The sequence below is a fragment of the Elaeis guineensis genome, chromosome 7, assembly GCF_000442705.2.
Source record: "Elaeis guineensis isolate ETL-2024a chromosome 7, EG11, whole genome shotgun sequence".
In the NCBI taxonomy this organism is placed as follows: domain Eukaryota; kingdom Viridiplantae; phylum Streptophyta; class Magnoliopsida; order Arecales; family Arecaceae; genus Elaeis; species Elaeis guineensis.
The window spans coordinates 82,613,110-82,626,182 of NC_025999.2; positions in this window are offsets into that span (position 1 = coordinate 82,613,110).

Below are 13,073 nucleotides of genomic sequence, written 5' to 3' on the forward strand. Positions count from 1 at the left end.
ATTGTATTTATATTATCATGTTTGTGATAAGGCCATGAATTTAATTTTGGTTATGTAAGTAGAAACCAAGTGATCAAAAATAAGGATCATCGGCAATGATGAGGTACACCAAACGTTAGGCTGGTAATGGATCAGGTCCACCCTTAATCAAAACAGGAATCCAATTCAAATGAACAGTGTTTTATCCTATAGTTTTTTGTTAGATGTGTTTAGTATATTTCCTTTGGAAAGTTTGGTTATCTCTTTTCTTAGCCTTTAAATTAACATACACTAAGGACCCATTCGGTGTTGATTTTTTTTTTTTTTTATGTTTTTATTTTCGAAAATTAAAGCAAAAAAAAAAAACTGAACTAGACTGAACGAAATCTTCTTGTTTTAAACTTTGTAAAGTTTTTGGATTTTTGGATTTTTTTAGATTTTTTTTTGATGAAGTGAAAGCAATGGAGGCTGGCCTAATGCCACCTATTTTATTAAAGAATTAAAAAAATATCTACAGGTCGATACAATAGAAGTAAAATTTTTGGGTGGGGTAGCAAAAAATTTTTGCTTTCGAAAGAAAAGGAAAATAAAAAGAAGAAACAGCAAAAGTTTTGCATGAATGGCATCTTCCATCTCGGTCTGATATTTCACTAATTCACAATGAGACAAACCTAGAGAAAGAACAACGCCAAACAGACGCTAAGTTCATCATAGATTGCAGCTTTGACTCATTTCATATTGGCGAATGGAATCTTTGGCCCATTTCAAAACATAACTCAGTTGTAAAATAATTTAACCATACTGTTCCCGCTGGTGGTGGCACCAACCACAAGCATTTGAATCATCTACTATGCTCAATTAATTACTGGTTGTTAGATGAAAACAACATATGCATGTACCAGTGTTACTGTGGTTATTGGTCGCTTAGATATTCGTTGTTTCGTATTGAAATAAACTGTTTTAGCATTAGAATGCGTTCCATATTTAAATCATGCTTATATATGTTCCATGCTCCAGCATTAGGTCTCATCATACAACCAAAAGTAGTGGCAGAAATGCTACAAAAGGCTAAGAGTCTAGTGGTTTGGAAAAAACAAGAACACTAGGACCACAAATATTTTTTGTTATATTTCTGAATCAGGATCTGTATACTAAGCAGGCCGACTTTAGAATCGCCATTTCAGCGTCAAACATCTCTTCTGCTGTTTATGGTAGCATATGTGATGGTCCAATTCAGCAATTTCTGGACCTCTTGACATGTCCATGCCATTTTTGAGCAGGATCGAGTTTGCAAATCAGGTAGGAAACATCGAAGTAAAATGGGCATTGGGAGCCTTCATCATGCGGACAATGGCAAGGTCACACCAGTCAGATTGGATCAAATCTGTGGTCCAATGACTCATGGGTGTTTGTGGCCTCTGCACTGCTGATTATGGGAGCTTGGCTGGTGTCAAAATGAGGAGACCTCAGTTGAAGTCCATATATGACTTGGAGAAAGGTCGTTGCATGGTAACTGGTGTCATAATGATATACGTAAAGCTTTGCTGAATTTTATATTATGATTGGTGTCAAAGCAGAGGAACCCCAATGAAAGACCATATGCCTCAGAGAGAGATCATTAGATTATATAACTCACGTCAGCTGCTGTGCTCTGCTTATGGAAAGGACATCAATAGTTGGCATTGGAAGAGGGCGTGCATCTGTATCATTACATGATTTCAATCTACCGTCATTCTTGAGCTTATTCATAGAATTGAGAAGCTATATTTGGGGGCCAATGAGATTCAAAAGAGTGTCCCTGTATCCATAGAAAAATATTGCACTTGCCATTTTTGGCTTATATTTCATATGCCTTTGGTGCGCGAAGGATAACCGTCCGGCAAAATGAGATGTGGGATGGACACTTTCGTGCAAATTGGAATTGTAATTTGGCGATCAAATTATGCAATGGAACAATCTTTTTCACTGCCGTTGAAGTGGCATCAAGCTGGTGATTTTTTGGACCTAATGTAACACTTTCTTTTATGACACAGCTCAATTGCCGCATTGAATTTTTCTCCTATCTTTTTCGCTGTAATTTTTGACTGGATCCGAGATGAAGCAAAGCAACTAGATGCTTATCTGCTCCTCTGCAATATTTGAAGATCTCTTCATCATTCTATTATGATGACTGTTCGGACAATCTTTAAGAGACGAACAGCATATGAATTTGGCTGCTTCATTTATTGCCGAGTACACTGAAGACTGGATTTGTATTAAGACATGATTGCCTCCGAATCTTGAAAGATATTTTATATCGTGACTTCTCAGATTGTGCTCACATTAAGGTATGTGATCGTTCAATTATACAAAAAAAAAAAAAAAAATCTTCTTCTACCTTTATTCTTAGAAAAAAAATTTCTATTTCCTTTTCTTTTTTTTAATTCTGTGTGCGTGCCCGATGGAGTGGTATATATTTACCTAAAGTTAATTACCCAAGCAAAGTATCAAGCCCCACTGTTCATACTTGGAACCTCCTCCAAATTGCAAAGAGAGGAGGTTCGCAACTTGCCACCACCTAGGTATCGTCCATTTTATAGGAAACAATTTCGGCGCACTTTTCAGGTACAGAGATTGGCGTTTGGAAAACCAGATGGAACATTCTAGTATTCATGCCGTGGAAATTCTTCTATAGTATAGTATACACTATTATGTAAATCAAACTTTCGAGTATTTAAAAGGGACGTTTGACCTACCTCATGTGATCAGGCGTGCAAAAAAAGAGAAGTGGGATCAACCCAATAATTCTTTTTATTTTCAAGGAACAAAAGCCTTATATTTCCTCAGTAAACATAGGGGCTTATGTATTTATTCGTTGAGTCCTGAGAAACTTTTTAGAGAGAGAGAAAGAGAGAGATACAAATTATGTTGACAGAAATTAGAATATGCCACCATGGTGAAAATGGACTAATCTAAATCAATGGCCACATATGACGCAATATTTTCCATTGGTTATTGATGTATTTGGAAAAAAAATGGAACAATGGGCTGTTCAGATTCGAGATAGTTTTCTAGCGGAAATATTCTTCGTACTCAAAGATTAGACTTTCTTTTCCCACGATGAAGAAATTCTTAAACCGCCTACAAAGCTCAATCTTCATTTTTGAAGCTCCCAGAGCAAAAGGACTATTCTGACAAATGAACTACTCTAATATATTTTCATTGAGAACATGAAGGTGGAATCCAACGTGCCTGAAAACACTCCATCAGTGTTCTTTTTCTTTTTCTTATTTTTGTTCTCCCCAACTATAACCGACCATCTTGACATTCGAACTATCATCTCTAGCCAGCCATCTTTTGTATATTTGTATTTGTTTCTTAATGCACCAAACTACATGTATTACATGTGTACAATGCTACAATAAATATGGCAACGATGGTGTGCATATATTTTAATAAAAAATATGGATAGCGGTGCATTCGTATCCATGATTATTTGATCAAATCTCTCCTTTTTTTTTTTTGTTTAATAATAAAATAATTTTTAAATCTAATAAAAGGACTGTGGCAGTCATATTTTCGAAAAGAAAAAGAGTTGTGCTTTAAAATTTTTGCATGCCAAGTGCCGGATGGATACGGTAACGGATGGGTGAGTGCACGTTCTGTGGTCGTATAATTTTTTTATATTTTTAAATAAAATTTATTATCTAAATAATATTAAAAAATTATTTATAAAATTAATATATTTTTTAATTTATTTATCAAATTAATATAAATCTGTAAAACATCATTTGAAATGATGTTTTACAGTTCCACGTCACGTGCCACATAAACAAAAAAAAAATCATATAAAAATACCATTTATTTTTAATTTTTTTAATAAAAAAATATCTCAAAAAAAATACCTCAAAAAAAAAAATCATAAAAAATGATGTTTCCATATATTAAATATAAAAAAAATAACAAAAAAACATACCTGCAGCGACCACCATAAAAAAAAATAAATAAATAATTAAAATCACCGTTTGGAATGATATTTTTGGAAGCTTCAAAATCTTTAATTTAAAAAATTCTATATCCTTAATAATATAATATATCATAATAATAATAATATAATATAATAATAATAATAATAATATAATAATATATAAAACATAATAATATATAAAATATAATATAATATTATCATAATAATAATATAATATAATATATAATAATATTTATATTAGATATTATAATACATTATTACAATATAATGTATTATATTATATTTTAATATAGTATATTATAATATAATATAATTACTATACTATGTTTTAATATAATATATTATAAAATAAAATACAATATTATATTATAATATTATAAAAATTTATTATAAGATATTAAAATATAATAATAATATAATATATATTTTATTATAAAATGTAAGATATTAATATAATATAATATATTATATTATTATAATAATATATAACAATATAATTATATCATAATATTTGTATAATACTATAATAATATAATAATATAAGATTTTGTATATAATAATATATACTAATATAATATATTATACTATATTAATATATAATCATATTATAAAATGCATATTATATTATATTAAAATAAAATATTAATATAATATAATATTTTTAATATAATAATATATAATAATATAATATAATATATTAATATATTATAATATAATAATATATCAATATAATATAATATAATATAATATTATAATGATATTAACAAGCTTTTTAAACACATAAATCTTATTATTAGTGGTTTTTTTTTCGTACAAATCTTTAAGCTTCTTCCAAAGTATAGTAGCCAATATTTCATTGTCTACATGATGGTAAATATTGTCATCCAACCATTATCGAATAAAGCCAACACATCATCGGTTCAAAAATTTTTACTTCTCATTGGTCATATCTTTAGGCTTGGCATCATCACCTTCTAAGGGAGCATGCATCTCCTTACAATAAAGTAAGTCTAGTATCTTGCCCTTTCATGTCTCCAATTATCACCATTTAGGCTCACCATTCTATTTGTATTCACCTCAATTACTAACTTAGAAATTTTATAAAATACCTTATACGCACCAACTATAGCTCTGATACTACTTGTTGGGAAGGAGTGCTTTCTTCCCCTCTTAGGTAAGGTATTGATAATATTTCACAAGCACAATGTACAATGGCAAACGACAACCCAATAAATATAAAAAAATCAAATAACTAAGAGAATAGGATCAACAAACTTTTACATGGAAAATACTTTAAGAAAGAGAAAAATCATGAAGCACCAAGTGGAAATATACTAATCCAAACTGCATCGCATCGATCAGTGTCATCTCCGTACCGATCAGTATTGATCAGAAAATCAATCCGTATCATTCCCATACCGATCAATATCAGTGCCGTACGGACTTATACTGGCCCAAACCGCATCGCACCGAGCGGTTGGTAAAAGCACTATATCGTATCGATGCCTTACCAACTTGTACCGACCCATACCGTACTATACGTAGCGGTTCGTGCCCTACCGACTTGTCTGATTTAGTTTATTTTTGGATATTTTAAAAAATATAATTAAATTATCTGACATATTATTATTATTTACGTTATAATTTTTATAGCCCTTTTAGCATAACTTTTTCTCTCCTAATCTTCGGAGACATATGAGACTATGTGTATTCATGTTCACAAAGCATAACATCCGATCACTTGAAATTAAAATAATTTTTTATAAAAATAATAATTAATAATATAAAATAGAATAAAAAATATCAAGTATAAAAAAATAGTACAATAAAAATTTTAAAAATACTAAATACAAATCTAAAAAATACTAAGTCCCACAAGGACGTCGTGGTGCCCATAGTCGCTTGGATCTTCTAAGAAAGGTCCTCAACGGTCGCTCTTGCTCCTGTATCTACTGTAATAGCTCCTCTCCCATATCAGTGAAGGTCTGCTGGTCATGCTGCTCAGGAATAACCTCCTCAATCTCTTCAAGAATGGTCTGCTGTGCTGTCGGAGCATCTGTGGACTGAGTGACACCCTCAATTCCCTCATCTGGATATACGGATGGCCCTGAAAAGAAAGTGTCATACTAATGTGGCCAACTGGTATCCGATAATATCATCTGGGGTATGTAGGAAGAAGAAGGTCCTACCATCTGTGGATTAAGTGATGACATCTGCGGAATATGCGGTGATGGCATATGTGAAACATATGGTGACGGTATATATCTAATATGTGGCGTATCGGCTACCCCATATCAAGACGCACAGCTATCTGGGTCAACGCCAATCGCCATCAATATTTTCGAACTTGTTCTCTCTATCTTATGCAGTATGCAAATCCACTCATCCTCATCAGCAGTAGATAAAGCACGAAAGCATCTAACATACGACCTGACATAGAATCAGTTTATATAATAAAAATAAAATTAACAATATATTATAAAATATAAAATAAAAATATAATAAAATTATATAAAATATTTTTTAATTTAAATTATTAAAAATAAAGATATTGATATAAAGTATAATTTTCGTGGTCTTACCAAAAGACGCATAGCAGAACTTTCACCCTCGTATCCTGGAACTGCATACCGAGGCTGTCCAATAACTCGCACTGTAATGCTAAGAAATCAAGCTATGCAGTCATCGATATATGGATGGCCTCTCAAAATGGGATCACCATGAACTATGTGATCTCGACGTGCATCTCAAATAGCGATGTACTCTGTATGTCTGATACACCAGTCAATATGAGCTCTCTCTCATTAATCAATAAGATGAAGTCTCTGGCTAGTATCAAACTGCTCTGGAATGCTCTGAATCTGGACAAACTATCGCATGACACGATCGAAAAGATGCCACTCTACCATATCAAAATAAATAAGTGGCACCCTGGCAGTCCATATATCATGTCCAACTGTACACATCTGCGGTAATAGAGCCAATATTTCGTCTGTATATGGCTCCCACAAAAACTGATAGAGTTAAAATAAAAAAAAATTAGTAAGCTAAAATTTTAATAGATTATGAATACTATAAAATAATATTTATAAATAAATCAAATTTATCCATCTATATGTATCAACTAAGTATCCAACTGGCACCTATAAACTCGTACCACTCTCGTCGATACGTGATGAATGTTGAATGCAATGTTTCATCTGCTTCACAGTCTACTCATGTTAAATAAATTTTATTGAATTTAAAATAATACTAAATTTTAAATAAAAGAAGCAATATTTTTATACCTATATCTCAATGGTCCGTCTAGTCTGAATGAAACATCAAATCATACTGCTCCGATGGCATCTTGAGCAACTATCATCGTAATGGACTGATAGTAAGCATACGCTCCCATACCTAAATCTGTAAATTTCAAAAAAATTATACATGATATACCCAATCTGAGCTACAATAGAATGTCGATAACGATAAAAATTTTTAATTCACATACCTATAATAATACAAGATAACCACTAATCTCGCTCTGGTCAGCATAAGAACCCCGACACATAGCTTTGTACAAGCAAGCTAGTACTGCACTGTCCCAACTGTGTCTACGAGCGAAATCTAAATCCTCTACTAATGGCAAAAATATTAACTTCATCTTGTTCGATGAAGTATGGGATAATAGAACACCACCTAGTAACCGCAACACCTGACCTCTAATATACTGCTGCACCATCTCCTCTGGTGCATCATTCTCAATATGAAAATATCGATAACGATCATCCAAACACTCTATCCTGAGTCGTGAATGATCAAAAAACTGGACGTCGGGCTCAAACCCTAACAATCTCAAGCACAAAATCTGCCACTCCGGAATGGTAAGCGTGGGATCAACTTCGGTAACTGGATCGCCATCAACTGATAGTCCGATAAGGATGATGATATCCTGTAATATGATGGTCGCCTCACGAAATGGAAGATGAAACATGTGTATCTCTGGACGCCATCTCTTAAGCAAAACAGTAATAAGACCAACATCCATTTGTATACGACCAATCCGATATACTCCATAGAATCCAAGATATTGTAAATAATCCAGCACTCTATATGGGATGTTCTCTGTCCTCCAGAAGTCAACATCAGATCGTCGTAGATGAAGGTGTCTGGACTCCTGCAATAAGATATAATAATTAGATAACATATATGATTTTTCAAAAAAAATTTAAATAGTAAAAGTAGGATTGGAATGCTTATGCCACCATCTAAAATAATCTGTGATCGATAGTACTCCTGTAATATAAGAATACTACTATCTCGAGGGTCAGGATGCCGTAGATCGTAAGCTATAATATACTAATTAATCTAAAATAATGATATTATCACAAGTGTATTAAAAAATAAAAAATATGATAGCCATTCATTTTATGAGAAATATATTTTAAATATAATATTGTCATATAATATAACTTAAACATACAATTCAGTTCATCTCTGGATATTAAACAACATTGAAAATACAATCTCACAGAAACACATAAAACAACGGTGAAAATACATCTTCGAAGCCTTTAATTTCTTTCACTGCTTGAAGTTGAAGTGTATTGAAGTATCCTAGGACAGCGGCAAAAATTATGATCCTATTCCTTACAAATGCCACAGTGGTTCTTACTTCTTATTTGCTTATCATCCATCTAATTTCGTAGTCTTATTGACTTTGGTCTACCTTTCTGCTTGGGTCTCAAACGATGATGATCAAGAATACATTTGAACATACGTATATGCATCCAATAATCTTCATGTGGTAATGGATTAAACTCGCCGCTCCAAGCATTCATATATGCTGTAATTGTATATGTATCATCCACAAACCCACTAAAATATACAGCAATTTCTTAGCACACAGCTAAAACGTGTGAACATGAATATTTGTACGTGCTTCACTTTTTATAAGAATATTTTTTTTCAGTTAAAGTAACAATATGAGAATTTTCTTAACCTCGTAACCCTGCATTTGCTCTCCTCGTAAGCACTTCATATATATCTTTTTGAAGGTTGAATAATATTACTCGATGCTGGTTAGCTTTAACTTAATCTTCAGCAATCTTAATTGCAATATAAGAAGTAAAAAGATTATTTGAGTTCTCCTGTACATATCTTAAGATTTAGGTATGTCTCGTATTAAAGTATTTCACAAGATGATAAAATGTTATTTGAACATAAGCTGTAATTGGCACATTTCTAGCTCATCGTAAAATACTGTTAAAAATCTTCGATAAATTTATAGTTAAGACACCATAGCGCAGGCCATCATTATGTGCCAACATCCATTTCTCATTTTCTAACTCAGACAACCAGCTCCAAGCCTCTTCATTCACTGTTCTGATCCTACCCATGATAAAGTTGAACTTACAAACTTGATGAATATTTCCTGCTTGCCATACTACTCTTTTCAACTGCACATTTTTAAAATGAGTGTTGAAATTACTGCAGATATATCTTAAGCAGTATCGGTGATAGGCACGTGACAGACTCCATCCAATAGACTCATTTGCGATGGCATTTAATATACCTGGATGCCTATCAGAAATTAAGCATATTTCATTTCTATCTTTGATGATACATGTTCTAAGGTGGAAAAAAAATCAACTTCAACTTGCAGTCGTCTCCTCATCCATAATTGCATATGTTAGTGAAAATATCCCATTCTCTGCATCAGTTCCCATTGTAATTAACGTCTTACTTTTAAACTTTTCATACAAGTACGTGCCATCAATGCTAATTATAGGACAACAGTACCTAAAATCCTGAATAGATGGTTTGAAAGCCCAAAAAATATAATTTAAAACTTGGACATTGGAATTGGCAGTTTGAAAAAAATCCCATGAAACAACTATATCGGGATTTGCATGTTGAAGTGCAGCTATATAATAGGATAATTTAGTATAAGACGGCTTCCATTCTCCATAAATATCAACTAATATCTTCTGCTTTCCACATCATGCTTTCCTGTATGACACTATGTATTGAAATTGATCATTAACAGTTGCCACAATAGCTTCAACTCTAACACCGAGATCCTTTTCAACAATATGTCAGACTAGTATGCCAATCATCCTTCCACTGACATGTTTGTGGTCTCGACTCAATCCCGTAAACAAACAAGTGTGAGGATCCTCATATTTTGTGATTTAAAAATATCCATATTTTTTCAACAATACTGCACAAAGTCTCTATTTATAATTTTGAACATTATCTGATGATGCACATCGTACGGACCATAATTTTGAATGTGACTGAACTACCTTATATTTCTGATGCTTCATAATATGATAAAGATTAACAGCTCTCTTTAGATAATCTTTACTCTCAAACATTAGACCTTTAGAAAATTCAGTCATCGATGAGTCCCCAAACTGATAGTCAGAGTTCAATCTTTGACTAGCACTAACACAACCACCATCATTTAAATTTATATCATTAAAAAATTATGGGGGTTTGTGCAAACAAGGTTGAGGTTCTCCCACATTAATATTAGGCTGAACATCTTGATTATCATCCTCATCTTCACCATCATCATCATGAATGCTACTATCCTCATCCATCCAATAGTCTTCATCTCCATTTTCATCTGACTCAAAGCCTAGATTATCATAATTTATTTCATCGCCTACCCAGTCATCATCCCCTATATGAGTTTCGTATCCCATATTTACTACTACTTCTATCAAAGAAGAAGTCATCATAGTAAAAAACACAAAAAAAGTTACCATAGGACTTTGAATAATTGGACAACTAGGGTCGGCAGTAGTAGAATGTTATTCTACAAATATGGCCTCAACACTATCGGTTTGCATCATAGGAGTTACGAAAGGCGAGGAAAGCCTAACAGTATTGTCCGCTTGGGTTAAAAATCAATTATAATATCCAAAGTTCGGTACATCTTCTTTTTCAATATATAATTCTAAAAATCGATATTCTGAATATTTCAAAGGAAAGATCAGCATTTTTTTGACATCTTCATCATCATCAATTGTAACTAAGATATACTTGCTCTGTATTAACTGTCCCGACAGATTAGGAGATCTCTATTTCAATTCTATTTCATATTTTTATTTATCTACAGGAATACTGCTGTATAAATGGTTCAATAATTCTGGATGTGATAATGATGAAGATATTTTAATCATCCGATTTGTAGGGTGATTGTACTGTATGCCAGTTTTATCATTCTGTATTATGCCATCATAATACAATAGTAGACGAACTCGAGTCGGGCCATTTTTTTAAAAAAATCTATGACAAAATTAAAATAAAAAAATTTAGTATTAGTAATTATTTTATTGTTTCAAAAGATTTACATGATAAATGCATCATATCATCAACTAATAGGCATAGATAGGTCCTATCCCATTCGAAAATTATATTAATTCTATAGGTTAAGTACATTAATTAAACGATACGCAAGAGGGACCGAAAGAAATTTTGGTAGCATTTCTCTTTAGTTCTTCCCACACGACTGAAAATGTGTGAGGAGAACTAAAAAAAAATACTGTCCGAAATTTTTCTTGAACCCTCTGCATATCGTTCAAATAATGTAATTATCTACAGAATTAAATGCAATTTCCAAACTGTCCAAACTGGACAATCAATTAACCAATGTATATATTTTATGATATCAATATAAAAATATATAATTAAATATATATTTTATATGGATACCATAGAATATCCTACATTGCTCAACTGACGGGTCTACGATTCCATGAAATGTAACATATTATAAAATTCTTAAATTAAGGTTGAATCGAATTTTAAATCAAATTCGAATCTAATGAGACAAAAATAAAAAATAAAGAGACAAAAATAAGAAGACTGAAATAGGAGGTGGGGGGTGGGAGGGGGCCGACCGGCCGCCGCAGGGCCGCGCGGGGCCAAGGAAGGGGGGTGGGAGGGGGCGGCCATCGCCGCGCCGCCAACGGGCCAAAGACATGGGGGGGCGCAAGGCCACTGCACCGCCGTCGGCCAAGAAGGAGGGAGGGGGCACGTGGGGCCGCTGTCGGTCAGCCACCACAGGGCCGTGCGGGGCCGCCGTCAGGGGGCCGCCACAGGGCCACCATCGGTTTGCCACCGCAGGGCCACGCAGGGTCGCCGTCGGGGGCCACGACCGTAGGGCCACATGGGGCCATCGTAGGGCCGCTGTCGGTCGGCCATCGTAGGGCTGCACGGGGTCGCCGTGGGGGGCTGTCGTCGGTCGGCTGCCGCAGGGCCGTGCGGAGCCGCCGCCTACCAACGAGGGGGGGAGCAGCTGCCGCCTCCCCACCTCCGGGCCAAGGATGTGGAGGGGGGGTGGTGCACGGTGCCGTCGTCGGGGGGCAACCGCCGACATGCCATCAGTTGGCTGCCACCGACCGAGCAAGGGGAATGGCGTGGGGAGGGGCGGCTGAGCAAGGTGATGGGGCGGCCGGTTAAGGGAAGGGGAGGGGTGGGGTGGCGGCCACCGGGCCGCTGGCGGGCCAACGACGTTGGGGGGGCGTGCGAGACCGCCGTCGGTCGGCCGTCGCCGGCGGGCCAAGGAGAGGGAAAGAAGAGGGAGAGGAGGAGGAAAGCAAGAAGAAGGAGCTCACCACCGTCGGAGCTCGCCGCCGTGCCGTCGGAGAGGAGAAGGAAGACGCCAGAGGGAACGCCGGAGCTCGCCACCGAGGTGAGTTCTGGTTCTCTCTGAGGTGAGTTCTGTTTTTTTTTTTTTTTTTTTTACTTCTTAAACAAAGAAAATGTCAGAAGAAATGGTGTTTTTGAAAATGTCATTTCTTATGATATTTTCTTTTTGAGATATTTTTTTTAAATATTTTTTTATTAAAAAAATTAAAAATATCGTTTGGAATAGCACCATTCTAAATGATGTTTTCACATAATTTTTTTTTTATAGATTTATATTAATTTGATAAATAAATTAAAAAATATTTTAATTTTATAAATAAATTTTTTTTAATATTATTTAAGTTACGAACTCTCGTTGAGCGTTACCTTTTCTTCAATTATGAAAATACCCTCGTAGCTTTAATCCAATAACGCCAACAGTGCACCAACAAAACCTCTTGGTGGCCTATACGACAAAAAGCGAAAGTACAAGGGGAATTAA